This window comes from Chiloscyllium plagiosum, chromosome 13, assembly GCF_004010195.1.
Source record: "Chiloscyllium plagiosum isolate BGI_BamShark_2017 chromosome 13, ASM401019v2, whole genome shotgun sequence".
NCBI classification, from domain to species: Eukaryota; Metazoa; Chordata; class Chondrichthyes; order Orectolobiformes; family Hemiscylliidae; genus Chiloscyllium; species Chiloscyllium plagiosum.
In genome coordinates, this window is record NC_057722.1 from 22,772,716 (window position 1) to 22,787,370 (window position 14,655).

General features: G+C 40.6%; 1 protein-coding gene across 3 annotated transcripts in view; it reads left to right on the plus strand.

The window, feature by feature from the left end:
* The first annotated feature begins 9,694 nt into the window (after nucleotides 1-9,694).
* Nucleotides 9,695-14,655, plus strand: part of pik3cb (phosphatidylinositol-4,5-bisphosphate 3-kinase, catalytic subunit beta) — a 190,337-nt gene continuing 185,376 nt past the window's right edge. For all 3 annotated transcript variants that reach the window (XM_043702028.1, XM_043702027.1, XM_043702026.1), the window contains exon 1: nucleotides 9,695-10,126. The gene's annotated coding sequence lies outside the window, so the exon portion shown is untranslated. The remainder of the gene's footprint in view (nucleotides 10,127-14,655) is intronic.

Genomic DNA, 14,655 nt, shown 5'->3' on the forward strand with positions numbered 1-14,655 from the left:
GTGCAAACTCCACACAGACAGTCACCCACAGCTGGAAGTGAACCTGGGACCCTGGCGCTGTGAGGCAGCAGTGCTAACCACTGAACCATCATGCCACCCGAGAACGTAGTGAGAACCAAGTTTGTGGCACAGCGTGTGGTTCAGCGACAGGAGTTGGGTGTAATAAGAGTGGAAGGATTATAATGGCAAATGGTTCAGTTGTTAGGGCAACTGTTGCTGTAGATGTGACATCTGGATGGTATATTACTTTCCCAGTGACAGAGTCAAGAATGTCACAGAGTGATTGAAAAAGATGTCCTTTTGGGGGAGGGTAAAAAACTTATGGTCATTGTCCACATCGGCAGCATTGACATAAGTGTAGCATCAAGGAGCTCTCGCAAAACTGAAGTCAATGGGAACTGAAGGAAACTCTGTGCTGGTTGGAGTCACAACTGGCACAAAGGAAGATGGGTGTGGTTGTTGGAGGTCAGCCATCTCAATTTCAAGGTATCTCTGCAGGAGATCCACACAGGACTGTCCTAGGTCCAGCTATCTTTAGCAACTTCATCAATGACCTTCCCTCCATCATTAGGTCAAGTGTGGCAATGTTTGCTGATGATTTCACAGTGTGCATTGCCATTTGTAATTCCTCAGATGATGAAGGGCTCCATATCCAAATTCAGCAAGATCTGGACAGTATCCAGACTTGGATTGACAAGTGGCAGGCAATGACCATCTCCAACAAGAGAGAATCTAACCATCACCCTTGTCATTCAATGGCATTTCAATAATTGAACCCCCAGTTACAACATCTTGTGAGTTACCATTGATCAGAAACTGAACTGAACTCACCATATAAATACAATGGCTACAAAAGCAGGACAGAGGCTAGGAATCCTGCAGTGAATAACTCGCCTCCTGTCCACCGCCTCCAACCAAAAAGCCATCAGGAATGATAGAATAATCCCCACTTATCTGGATAAGTACAGTTCCAATAACTCTCAGGAAATTAGCCAAGATAAATCCGCCTGGTTGATAGCTCAACATCCACAAACATTCACTCTGACCAAAACTGGTGTGCAGTAACTTCAATGTGTACTATCTACAAAATGCACTGCATAAATTCACCAAGGTTTATTTTGTCAGCACCTTCCAAATCCATAATCACTACCATCAAAAAGGACAAGGCAGCAGATACATGCAAATACTATCACCTACAGTTCCACTCCCAGTCACTCATCATTCTTGGAAAGACATTATCTTTCCCTCAGATTGCTGGGTCATAATCCTGGAACTCCTTTCCTAAGTGTAATGTGGAGATATTTTTAATTAGAAATGTCATTACCCTTTGACCAGGTGAGACTCAAACTCAGGCCCCCCGGCTCAAAGGTAGGGGCACTACCACTGTGTCATAAGAGTCCATTTACTGCAATGTGGATGTACACACCCCAATGGTTCAAAAAGGCAGCTTATCACTACCCTCTCGAGGGCAACTAGAGAATGGTGATAAATGCTGACCTAGCCAGCGATACCCACATCCTATGAATAATAACAATAGAACTTAAGTAAAAAGTGGGATGAGGTCCTGAAAGTAGAATTTAGGAGCTAGGCTTGAAACTGTAAAAGCAGGACCTCTAAGATAGTCATCTCAGGACTGTTTCCAGTAGCCTTTGCATGTGGTTATAGAAATAGGAAGATTGAACAAACGAACATCAAGTCATAGAGTCATAGAGATGTACAGCACAGAGACAGACTCTTCCGTCCAACTCGTCCATGCAGACCAGTTATCCTAAATTAATCTATTCCCATTTGCCAACACTTTGCCCATATCTCTCTAAACCCTTCCTATTCATATGCCCATCCAGATGTCTTTTAAACGTTGCGATTGTAGTAGCCTCCACCACTTCCTCTGGTAGCTCATTCCATACGCACACCATCCTCTGCAAGAAAATGTTGCCCCTGAGGTTCCTTTTAAATCTTTTCCCCCTGACCCTAAATCTATGCTCTCTAGTTCTGAACTCCCCCAGTCCAGGGAGCTTAAAAAATGTGCCGAGTGAGTACTTTGGATTTCTGGGTGGGTGAGATCTATACAGGACTATGCCTATTTTGAAGAAGTTCCCTGCCTCTCTCAGACAGGCACTCATTACACTTTAGCAGGACAGAGACCCATATCCTTGCAGGGAGATTTGCTAGTGCTTTAGGACAGGGTTTAAAATAACTTGTCAGGGTGAGTGGGAACATAGACAGAATTCAGACAGAATAAAATAAAAGCTGGTTATGGGAAATAGAAAAGCTGTAAATGAAAGTGGAAAGCATAGAAACAAATCCTAGAATCGACCAAGGTCAAATTACGAAATAGTTTTTAAAAGGCAGAATTAACAGCACTCTATCTGAATGCATTAAGCATCAGTGAATTGAAGGCACTAACTGAAGTAAAAGGGTATGATGTAACAGTTAAAAGATTCAATGTTTAAGAGAAACAGGCAAAAAGGAAAAGGAGTTCGGGGCAGTGCATTAGGGAGAGAATTGTCAATCACAAGAACACAATGTACAGTCTGTTTGGTGGAGTTATGGAACAGCAAAGGACAGAAAACATGGGTCAGAGTTGTTTATGGGCCACCAAACAATAGTGATAATATGATGCCCTGGAAATTGCAGGTGCGCATAAAAAGGAGAATACAATAATTATAAGTGTCTTCCATCGATGTATAGACTATCTAATGAGCCCCAATGCTGTGGAGAAAGAATCCAAAACAATTGTCAGATCAACAGTCAACATGGATTTACAAAAGGAAAATAATGTTTGGCCAAGCTGTTCAAATTTGTTGAGGGTATTACCAATAGAGTCAATAAAGGGGACAGGAGATATGGTGTAAATGGACTTTCAGAAGGGTTTTGGTAAAAACAGACGGTTAAAGAACAAAATTAAAGCACATGAAATTGAAGATTATATACAATGATGGATTGAGGATTGGTTAACAGGCAGGAAGCAGAGAGTAGGAATATATGTGTCATTCTCAAATTGGCAAGCTGTGAAAAGGGCAGTATCGCAAGGATCAGTATTTGTTCTCCTGCTGTTCAAAATCTACATCAATGACCTGATTCTAATATTTCCAAGTTTGCAGATGATGGAAAACTTAATGAAAATGTGCATTGTAAAGGAGATACAAAGAGGTTTCAGGGGAATTTATACAAGCTAAGTGACTGGGCAAATGGGGTATGATGTGGACTGAATAGTGTTAATGTCCAAAGAGACCTGGATGTTCTTGTTCATAAGTCACTGAAAACGAGCATGCAGGTGTGACAAGCACTCTGGAAGGCAAACGATATGCTAATCTTTAACACAAGAGGATTTGAATATAGTAGCAAAGATGTTTTGCCTCAGTTGTATAGAACATTGTGAGACTGCACCTGGAGTATGATGTGCAGTTCTAGTCCCCTTTCCTAAGTAAGGATATATTTGCCATCAAGGCAGTATAGCAAAGGTTCATTAAACTGATTCCTGGGATGAGTGGGACTGTGCTGTGAGGAGAGACTGAAGAGACAGGGCCTGTACTCTCTGAAGAATGGGAGGAAATAGACAGAGAATATGGAGAAAGAATGTTACCTTGGCTGCAAGATCCAGAACAAAGGAACAGTCTCAGAATAAAAGGCATGCCATTTTGGACTGAAATAATGGAAACTTCTACACTCAGATCATAACAAATCTTTGAAATTCTGAAAAAAGAGGGCTTAGAAGTTATCAAGACCAAAATTGATAAATTTCTACTTGTTCATGGCATCAAAAGATCTGGGGATAAGGGACTAATATAGTGGTCAAGTAGGTGATCATCTATGACCTAGAATGTTGGAGTGGGATTGAGGGGCTACTCCTATTCCTATGTTCCTATAAACCTCAAAATACATTATTGAATGAGAACCGGATTCTCTGTGATATATGTTTAGATTAGATTAGATTTAGATTACATTACAGTGTGGAAACAGGCCCTTTGGTCCAACAAGTCCACACCGACCCACCGAAGCGCAACCCACCCATATCCCTACATTTACCCCTTCACCTAACACTACGGGCAATTTAGCATGGCCAATTCACCTAACCTACACATCTTTGGCCTGTGGGAGGAAACCGGAGCACCCGGAGGAAACCCACGCAGATACGGGGAGAACGTGCAAACTCCACATAGTCAGTTGCCTGAGGCGGGAATTGAACCCGGATCTTTGGCGCTGTGAGCCACCGTGCCACCATGTTCTTTGGTTTATTATATAGTAATGCATTGTGCTGGTAGAAACTGTTGCAGTACACAAGGACCAAATTTATGACAGCAAGTGAATAGTAATAAGAGAATGCTAAAGGCTGAAAATGTGACAGTGGGGACAAGAGGCTCAGGACAAAAAAAACGGCAGTTTAAAAGTGATGTGGGACTTTTATGATCTCAGAAAGAAATCCTGGAACAAAATACATGGAAAAAAGACAATAAAAATGTTTTCTATATTAAAGATGCCTTACCTGTGCCCAAAAATCAGTTGATTTTGCCAATTTCTGTTCCAAATCAGCACAAAAATTGAAAAAGACATCACTTCGTTTGACCTGAATGTCACCTAACAGACACAAGCCTATTACTTTTAAAGGGGCATCAACATACAATAAGGAAAGAGAGAAACCAGCAAATGAAAAGCAAAAAAAAACTACATCACAAATTACATTCTTGCTTTCATTTTAAAGAACAAGCTAAGATGGAAGGCAAACGCCTAACCATAGACAGCAGACAATCCACTGATATCTTTTAGAGCTTCAAATATTTCAAGAAAGAAAGAAAGAATCAATTTTTACTTTATTGATTGGTAGATGTCTGATAAAGACAGACACGCTATAAAAATTTTTCTTACTATGTGTACGGGAACAAAATTCTTCAATATGTAAGGCTTTTTAAACATATAAATAGAAACAACAGCTTCGCTTCACTTGGAGGTCACCACTGATGAAGTTACCTAGCCAGGTAATGAAACGTCAGGATATCAAACCTACAGCTCAGCGAGCAAACCTACACCCTATTCTTCAATATCTCTGATGTTGACTATGAAGATCCTGACAAGATTTTCAGGTTCCTTGACATCAACTTAAAATTTGAGTTAATTTCAGGGTATAAAGGCTTGACTCCATTTCATAACACCAGCGGTCAAATAAAATAATTGAGTAATTCATAGGCTGGTGCATAGAAAGGAAAGGCTGGTGCACTCAAAGGCATGGAATGTGATTTTGATAAAACTAACTTAGCTGAAAGGTTTGTGGAAATGCACATTGACTGTACACCTATCAAAACTTACAGAAAAGCACTTCTAGTCAAACACATGAAATATACCATTGGCCCTTGACGAGAAGAAGAACACAGGTTTGATATGATTGTAGCAGGTCAGCAGCAAGCATTTGACTCTGGAACAACTACTGTATCCATAACAAATGCTATAGTCATCAATAGGTCAGAGGACCATTCAGAATGAGGTGTGATTTGTCTCACCCACCAAGGCAGTAACCAGCATTTCATGACGTGCAAATTATTTTTGACAAGCGATATTGGGCTAAAATGTAGAAGAAGTCTAATGATCAGAGAATCCCAAAGTACTACACAATGCTCTGCATCAGTAGGTGAAGAAGAGCCAAACAAAAAGCTACCAATGTTCTATCCATGGCACACAAGCAGGTCAGTGAAGTCCAAGAGATAACCACAATATTACATCTTACCCAGTCAAATGGTACAGTTGGTAAACTTGACACACAACCTGGATGCCATCAGTTAAGCTGAAGCCTTTACCTTCATCCAAGTGATATATTCCAAAAAGGTTGGACAAAATGCACTTTAGGTCAAAATCAACATTGGTGCCAGTGCAAATATCATCCTTTTATGCATCTTACTTAAGAGAAACACAGAAAACTGGCACAATGAGGTGCAGTCATGCCAGATACACTAACTGTTTACAGCAGATCTGACATCTCATGCACTGACATTATCCTTCTTAAATGCTAATTCAGATCCTCAGATACCTGAAAACTTTTACATCAGTGGAACAGATAGACTTTCAGTCTTTGATCTACCAATATGCATGGATTAATACATTATTGTGATCCACAAAGTGACAAACCCATCTGTTGCAACATCAAAGATTCCAGATAACAACACGAATCCAGATATTTTCATTAAAGCTGGGCCAAGTAGATTCAATAAGCCTTGTCAGATGATGACCAGTGGAATAGTTAAAAAAGATGATCATCAGCGGGTGACCTAAATTCATCCAATAGGTCCCCAAGCTCATATGTTCTTTCTGGTAATGCCGAGGTGAACTAGGATTCTCCAAGAATGTAAACTTAAACCCAAATGATCAGTGCATGAATCTGTATGTGGGACCATCACTAATAAGAACATCAGTTAACTAATAAATTATTGTGAAACACGTCAGCTTCGTCAACTTTAAAATCCAAGAGAAGCTCTCCTTCCACAAGATTCCCACTGAGATGTCCATACAAGATTCTGGGGGAACTTGACAGGTTAGATGCAGAAAGGCTGATTCCCCTTGTGAAAGAGTCTTGTACCAGGTCTAGGACATAATCTGACAGAGATAAAGAGGAATTTCGATCTTGGAGGATAGAGAATTTGTGGAACTCTTTATTAATCTATTGAGGCTGGGTCATTAAGTTCAGATGAGACTATGATAAACAAACTTCGAATCAGTAAGCAAAACAAGCATTATAGGGAAATGGTAGGAAAGTGGAATTGAGGATTATCAGATTAGTAGGTACAGCAGACTCAATGGGCTGAATGGCCTGCTCCTTCTTCTACATTTTATGGTCTAAGTTTGTGACTGATATTTTCCATGTACAAGGACACAATTATATTCTGTTGTCTATTTCATCAAAGTTGCTTTTGTTGGACAAATTAAATATTACTGCTAATTAGCTGCCATTTTCAGTCTGTTTCATCCACTGCAAGAAATTGTGTCCAACATCAGTCCACAGTATGCTGAAGCACTCTGCCAAAATATGTGCAGGAAATGGGATGTTCAACATATTACTACTACTTCTTCTCACGACTTGTATTGTTAATTGCAAAATCCATGATAGTTAAGTATAAAGTGCGTTGTCAAGATTTTTGCAAAGCTATGTCAAATCTACGTGCTGCTCCTGTCCGCAACGGTTTACTCTCATTAGCAGTTTTCATGTTTGGGAAGCAGATCCACATTGTTCTTCTTCACCATATATTCAACACCCAACCACATGTGCCAATGTAATGTCAGAACAAGAGACAAACTGGCACAGATGCATTATCAATGATCACACAGAGTTATCAGACTTGAAACAGAACAATCATACAGATTAGATTTTCACCCAGATGGTTTGCGAAAGTATACCTCATTTGTCCAGCCTAGCTCATATGTCATTTTAATAGTAATAGTCATAGAGACGTACTGCACAGAAATAGACTCTTTGGTCCAACCCATCCATGCTGTCCACATATCCCAACTCAATTCAGTCTCACCCGCCAGCACCCGGCCCATATCCCTCCAAACCCTTGCTATTCATATACCCATCCAAATGCCTTTTAAATGTTGCAATTGTACTAGCCTCCACCACTTCCTCTGGCAGCACATTCCACACACGTACCACCCTCTGTGTGAAAAAGTTGCCCCTTATGTCTCTTTTATGTCTTTCCCCTCTCACCCTAAACCTATGTCCTCGAGTTCTGGACTCTCCCACCGCTGGGAAAAGACTTTGTCTATTTATCCTATCCATGCCCCTCATGATTTTATAGACCTCTTTAAGGTCACCCCTCAGCCTCCGACACTCCAGGGAAAACAGCCCCAGCCTGTTCAATCTCTCCCTCGAGCTCAAATCCTCGAACCCTGGCAACATACTTGTAAATCTTTTCTGAACCCTTTCAAGTTTCACAACATCTTTTTGATAGGAAGGAGACCAGAATTGTAAGCAATATTCCAACAGTGGCCTAACCAATGTCCTGTACAGCTGCAACATGATCTTCCATCTCCTGTACTCAATACGCTGACCAATAAAGGAAAGCATAACAAATGCCTTCTTCACTATCCTATCTACCAGCAACTCCACTTTCAAGGAGCTATGAACCTGCACTCCAAGGTCTCTTTGTTCAGCAACACTCCCTAGGACCTTGCCATTAAGTGTATAAGTCCTGCTAAGATTTGCTTTCTCAAAATGCAGCACCTCACATTTATCTGAATTAAACTCCATCTGCTACCTCTCAACCCATTGGCCCATCTGGTGCAGATCCTGTTGTAATCTGAGGTAAACCTCTTCACTGTCCACTACACCTCCAACTTTGGTGTCAACTGCAAACTTACTAACTGTACCTCTTATGCTCGCATCCAAATCATTTATATAAATGATGAAAAGTAGAGGACCCAGCGCCGATCCTTGTGGCTCTCCACTGGTCACAGGCCTCCAGTCTGAAAAACAACCCTCCACCACCAGTGTCTGTCCTCTACCTTTGTGCCAGTTCTGTATCCAAATGGCTAGTTCTCCCTGTATTCCATGAGATCTAACCTTGCTAATCAGTTTCCCATGGGAACCTTGTTGAATGCCTTATTGAAAATCAAATCCTTCGAGGCAATAGACAACATATCCAAATGGCATATGATCAAATAGCCATCAGAATGGATAACCAGTTGGATACCAAAGATATTATGTTAACAACAATCACACATTAATAAGCGATGTACAACTATCTACAACAACAGACAGCACACTGCAAAGTGAAGCTCCACCATCAAGTTGTGATAATTGTACCTGATCTGGTCATGTTCTTACTAGTGTGTTATCGGAATGTATTGAGACAATATATCTACATGCATTTTTGTGAATGTTTATTGGAAAAAGGGTTCCCATTTTTAAAAAGGAGAATATTGTATTATGGCATAGATTCTAGACCAAAAGGGACTGTACATTTAAAACAGTTGTATAGTATCACAATATGTGTTGTCCAAGAAAAAAAAATAACTGCCTCACCTCCTCTGCATGCAGTGGAATTGATGTGGTATCTTCAGTCAGTCAGCAATATACAGTGACATTAGGCAGCAAAGAACCATAAAATGGATGTTTGTCTGCGATACTGTAGCCAGATAACAAGTCAGTGCTATTAACAAACTTCAAGATACCTGACTCAACAGAACCCAACTCTGTGTGATATACATTTCATAGGCTAAAATGTGATAAGCTACAAAGTGCATCAAAACAAAAACACAAAATTGCTGGAAAAACTCAACCAGTCTCAGCAACATATGTGGAAAGAAATCAGAGTTAATGCTTCAGGTCAAGTATCCTTTCCTCAGAACTCTAAAACGTGAGCTCTGATTTGTCTCCGCAGATGCTGCCACATCTGCTGAGAATTTCCAGCATTTTTTTTTGTTTCTGATTTATAGCATCCGAAGTTCTTTCGTGTTTTTTTTAAAAAGAATGTGTATGAAAAGGTTGCTTAAACACTTACACACCGCAGATTCCAAATTAGTACTGCATAATGCACTCGTGGATCCAAACATAATGTAAAATCAACAAAAAATTATCATTCTGTGCTGTAAAGTCATTTTAAAAGGTTTTAAACTTTCTTGCAATATTTGACGAAGAAGTGCCCTTATCATTTGTAAAATTTGTGAGCGGTCAATGAAAGAAAATCGACATAGGTGACATTAACTGCCCCTTTATTATTTAGTGAAAAGTGCATCTCTACTTGCTTCGTGTTTAATCAATTATTGAATCAGTTTACATAAAAAAAAGTACAATGACTAACTAGCTCAGCCGAAGGAGGGCTCTTTGCAAATGTATTTCCGGGTGAAATCTCAGCTGATTTTCCTGGTTTGGACTTCACTGCAGCATAGAAGTTGGTGTTGTTCTCGCTGGTCGGTTATAGTGACCTCATCAAAAGTAACCATCTGAGCAAGTTACAACAACCGACGAAAACAAAAAAAGAAACCGCTCTGTAACACACAGCCTTGACTGGTCGCCTGAGGATCAAGCAGGGATTGAAGTCGAGCTTGCTTAGAAAATACCGGCAGCGTTGAAGCTCATTGAGCTGAACAAAACAAACAAACATTCACCTCGCCTCGTCACAGGGAATCGTGCCTTTGAAAGGTATCTGTTTCGTCTCAAATGTAGCTTTTCGGCAAGGGGTAAAAGTCACTTTTTTGTGATAGAAATGGTAGCGTTTACAGGATCGTCTAATGGACATTTCTTTTATATGTGTGTGTGTGGTTGGGGGAAGGTGTGGTGTTGTAAAGTTTTCTGTGTGAAACTTTGCGGCGAGTTCGAAGTTGGGTGTCTATTTGTCGAACAGTCGAGTGGTCAGCCACTGAGTGGTAGGTTAACTGCCGGCGGGTGGGAGGAAAGGGAGCGGATCCTGCAGGTTGGTGAAGCTGCACGGACTCCGCTCGCTCACCGTGTTGATCTGCCAAGTGACCCGATCTGGCCGAGGCTTCTGCGCCCGAGTACACCCAGCGCCTCCTGAACGCCATCTCCCTTGGGGCCATGTTGATTAATAAAAAACAAATAGTCCTCTGTAATAACCGCAAGTCTCATGGCTTGATCAAACCTGCATCAATGCCGGCTGCCTACCCAACCTTTGCAGCGAGACTGACAAATCACTTCGCTCAGAAGGGGTTTATGTTTTTTAACTTTTTTTTGGTGGGGTGCCAGATTAATCATAACTATACCTCGTACCTGTAGGGCTCCTCTGTCCATTTGCTCTTCACGATCTTGTTTGCATTTGTACACACACATGTATTTCTTACCATCCGCTTCACAAATAAGAAAATATTCGTGTCTGTTTAACTCTTTTTATGTTGCCGATTCACTCTGTTGGGAGTCTGGAGTTGAGTTAAACCCTGGCGTCCTCATATCAGCTGCCAATAGTGTCTAATTTCATCGTGTTAACGCAGTACTGTATTCACTTCAGACTGAGTTCAGCCCAGACTGGTGGTCGTACTCCAACCTTGTAGCCCTGGAGATATCGACTAACTGAACGAGGGACCCTCAGACTGTATTGCAGCTCCTCTCACGATGAATGACATTTGGTAATGAGCAAAGCGAGTTGTCAGTTCAACCCAAACAGTCTGTGTCCAATTTCTATTTTAAAGATTTGTCACATTGGGGTAACGCTGTTTTAAACCCCAATTCTACACCAAACAACTTTTTTTTATAAAAATGTAACAGGGATGCTTGTAAATATTAAAATTGACCTTGAAGCTTAAAACAAATCTTGCGTTTAAAAACACATCACAGATCCTTAGATCCAAAACGCTTCTAAGCAAGTATTGCACTGCACTTTGAAGTCTAGTCACTGTTGTAATGTAGGAAACGCAGCTGCTAATTTACTAACTGCAAGGTTCCAAACAGTAATTAGATAAATTATGAAACGACCTGCTGTAATGACGTTGGTTGAGGAATACATATTGGCTGAACTACTGGAAATAATTTTTCTGCGCTTCAAAATAGTTCTGCATCTGCTAAATCCATCTGCGAGGAGAGACGAGGTCTGATTCAAAAGCTTGGATCTTCCAATAATGCAGCATTTCTTCATTCAGTTTAGTTAATGATTAAAGTCGAAATGTGAAGTGCTGGAAATATTCAACGGGTCAGGTGATATTAAGTCGAGATAATGTAACTTTTCACAGTAAATCTCGAGCAATTAGCCGTGAGTCTGCCACAGTCACCTGTGTTAGCAGCTTCACGTTCCATTTCAAGGATTTGAGCTCAAAATCTATACTGTCCCTCAGCGAAAAACCTGAGGAAGTGCTGCACTCCAGGGGTACTGTCTTTCAGGGAGATGTTAAAACTTATCCGTTTCCTCAGATAATTAGAGAAGATCCCATGGCATCACTTTGAAGAACAGTAGACCAGCTTTTGTTTGCCAATAAATATTTCTCGACCAACACCAGAACAACATTTATTTTGTTGCTGTTTGAGAAAAATGTTACTGTAGTTGGTGACATGTCAACCTTTAAAACATCCCAAAAGTACTCCAAAAATGGAGCTGGACTCATGAGGCTAACATATGAACCACTGGTTGGGTGTGGATGATCATTTTGCAATGTGACACGAAATAACACCAGGAATTTAATATTAAATTCTTATTGAATAACTTATTGAAGGATGGTGGGTGCAACTCAATAATACTCGCAATATGACACTATCCAGGACAAAGCACCTTCTAGCCTCTGTGTGAAGTTTGCACATTCTTCCAGTTTCTGTGTGGGTTTCCTCTGGGTGTCCTAGTTTCCTCCCACAGTCCTAAAATCCGTAGGTTAAGCAGATTGGCCTTGCTAAATTGCCCATAGTGTCAGAGTAGGTGGATTAGCCATGGGAAATGCAGGGTTACAGGGTGGGATGCTCTTCAGAGGGTTAGTGTGGGTTCAGGCCAAATGGCCTGCTTCCACACTGTAGGGATTCCGTGATTATTTGATTGCCCCGCACACCCACAAATATTTGGTCCCATCACCACTAATGCTGATTAGCAGCAATGCTTATCATTTGCAAAATGTGCTGCAGAACTTCACCAAGGCTCCTTAGGCAGCACTACCAAACCTATGACCACTATCCTCGAAGAATAAGGGGATCACCACCTGCAAGCTCTCCCTCTTAATTGCATTGTGGATTTACCTATAGCAAATGATTGCCACAGTTCAAGAAAGTAACTCGCCACTATCTTCCCAAGGGCAACTAGGGATAAGCAATGAATGCTGTCCCAGGTAGTAATCCCTGCTGCCTATGAATGCAAAACAAAAGTTAGTTGTATAAAGATGGTGTTAACAACAATCAAAGCATTTTAAAATCAAATTCATTATCTTGAGTATCTGATGCAACTTAATTAAGTCCACTTTGGCGATAGAATCACCTTAAGAATCTCCCCTTGGTCTAATTGGTATTTTCACTTCAAATTTCATCTCTCTCACAACAAATCAACTTCCCATCTATCCACTGAGTGGAATGTTCCACATCTTTTGAATGACCTGTTGATATTTGGTGCACTAATAACATTCCACAATTTGAGAATGAAACCACACAACATGTGGATTAACATGCAAATTTCAATTCTTTCAATGATGTCTACTCCAAAAAAGCATGACCTTTTCATGGCTCATTGAGACACTTATCTAAAGATTAAGCTATTGATAGTAGATCCTTAGTATAACTGTTATGAATGTTATTTCTTTGCTGACAGTTCCTTGATCTCATCATTTATGGTATTTGAATGTGTCTAACACTAACAAGTAGCATTCTTTATGTAATTCATTGGGACACATACTCCACACACCCATGACTTTGTTCCATTCTTTACCCCAGTCTAACTTAACGTGGAAGTGCACAAAAATTCCTTCAGGGAACTTGGTCTTCAATGTGGCTTTACGTTTGAAGATAGGTAGATTTTAATTTTGTTCCATTGACTATACAGTCTAGTACCACGTGGCCCTTATTTTCTTGTGTCTGACAATTTTCAAGGAGTGATTCTTTCTCATGTTTTTCAAGATATGACTATTAATTTGTCCCTGTTCTCATGGAACATTTGGTCTTGTATATCTTCTCTAAGGACGAGTCCTCTCGACTTCACTTCTTGAACAAGTTTTTCTACTGACATCAAAACCTTGTGCTGCAGTACAATTATTTGAGTAAACAAACGTTAATATTCTTAACTTGAAAGCAGTTTTGTACTTCATTCTTTTTAATGGAAGACCTCTTTCTGTTCGTCACTTGCAATGCATGTGTAGACTGTTCAGTATCGATGTTTCTTAAGTGTCCACATATCTTTGTAATGCTCTATTGCTTTCTTGATCCGCTGTGTTCATTCAAAATTATAACGTGAGCAAAACGTTCATAACAATGGAAAAAAGTGAAAAGTTTGCAGCTAACAACTAGCCACAATTATGAATCAAGTACGTTTGTCACTAAAGGAAAGTTGACTTGTATGTTGAGCATATGCAGGTCTAGATTAGATTCCCTACAGTGTGGAAACAGGCCCTTTGGCCCAACCAGTCCACACCGACCCATTTCCCTCTGACTCATGCACCTAACACTATGGGCAATTTAGCATGGCCAATTCACCTAACCTGCACATCTTTGGACTGTGGGAGGAAACTGGAGCACCCGGAGGAAACCCACGCAGACACGGAGAATGTGCAAACTTCACACAGTCAGTCGCCTGAGGCTGGAATCGAACCTGGGACCCTGGTGCTGTGAGGTAGCAGTGCTAACCACTGAGCCACTGTGCCGCCCAAAAGCAATCACTGAACCCTGTTGCAGCACTGCAAACATCACTGGCTAGCCCATCTCAGCCCTACACTTGGTCAGTGTGGGGATTGACCCCATGACCTTTGCATTATTAGCACTACGCTCTAGCCAGCTGAGCTAACTGACCAATGTGTTATAACTGTTATAATGTGCATTTTGTTAAGGCGAATTTGCTGTAACACGATTGTTGAATTGGGGACAGTGTTTCTAAAACACGAACTTTTAAAATCTGTTGGCTATAACGTGACTCTATCGCCAACACTTTAAGCGCTGTTTCTAAAGCACAATTTTTCTATAATGCAAGGTTCTACATGAACACAACCATCGCTTTATAGAAGAACTACCTGTACATAGTCATGAGTTTCAATATAAAATTGGAG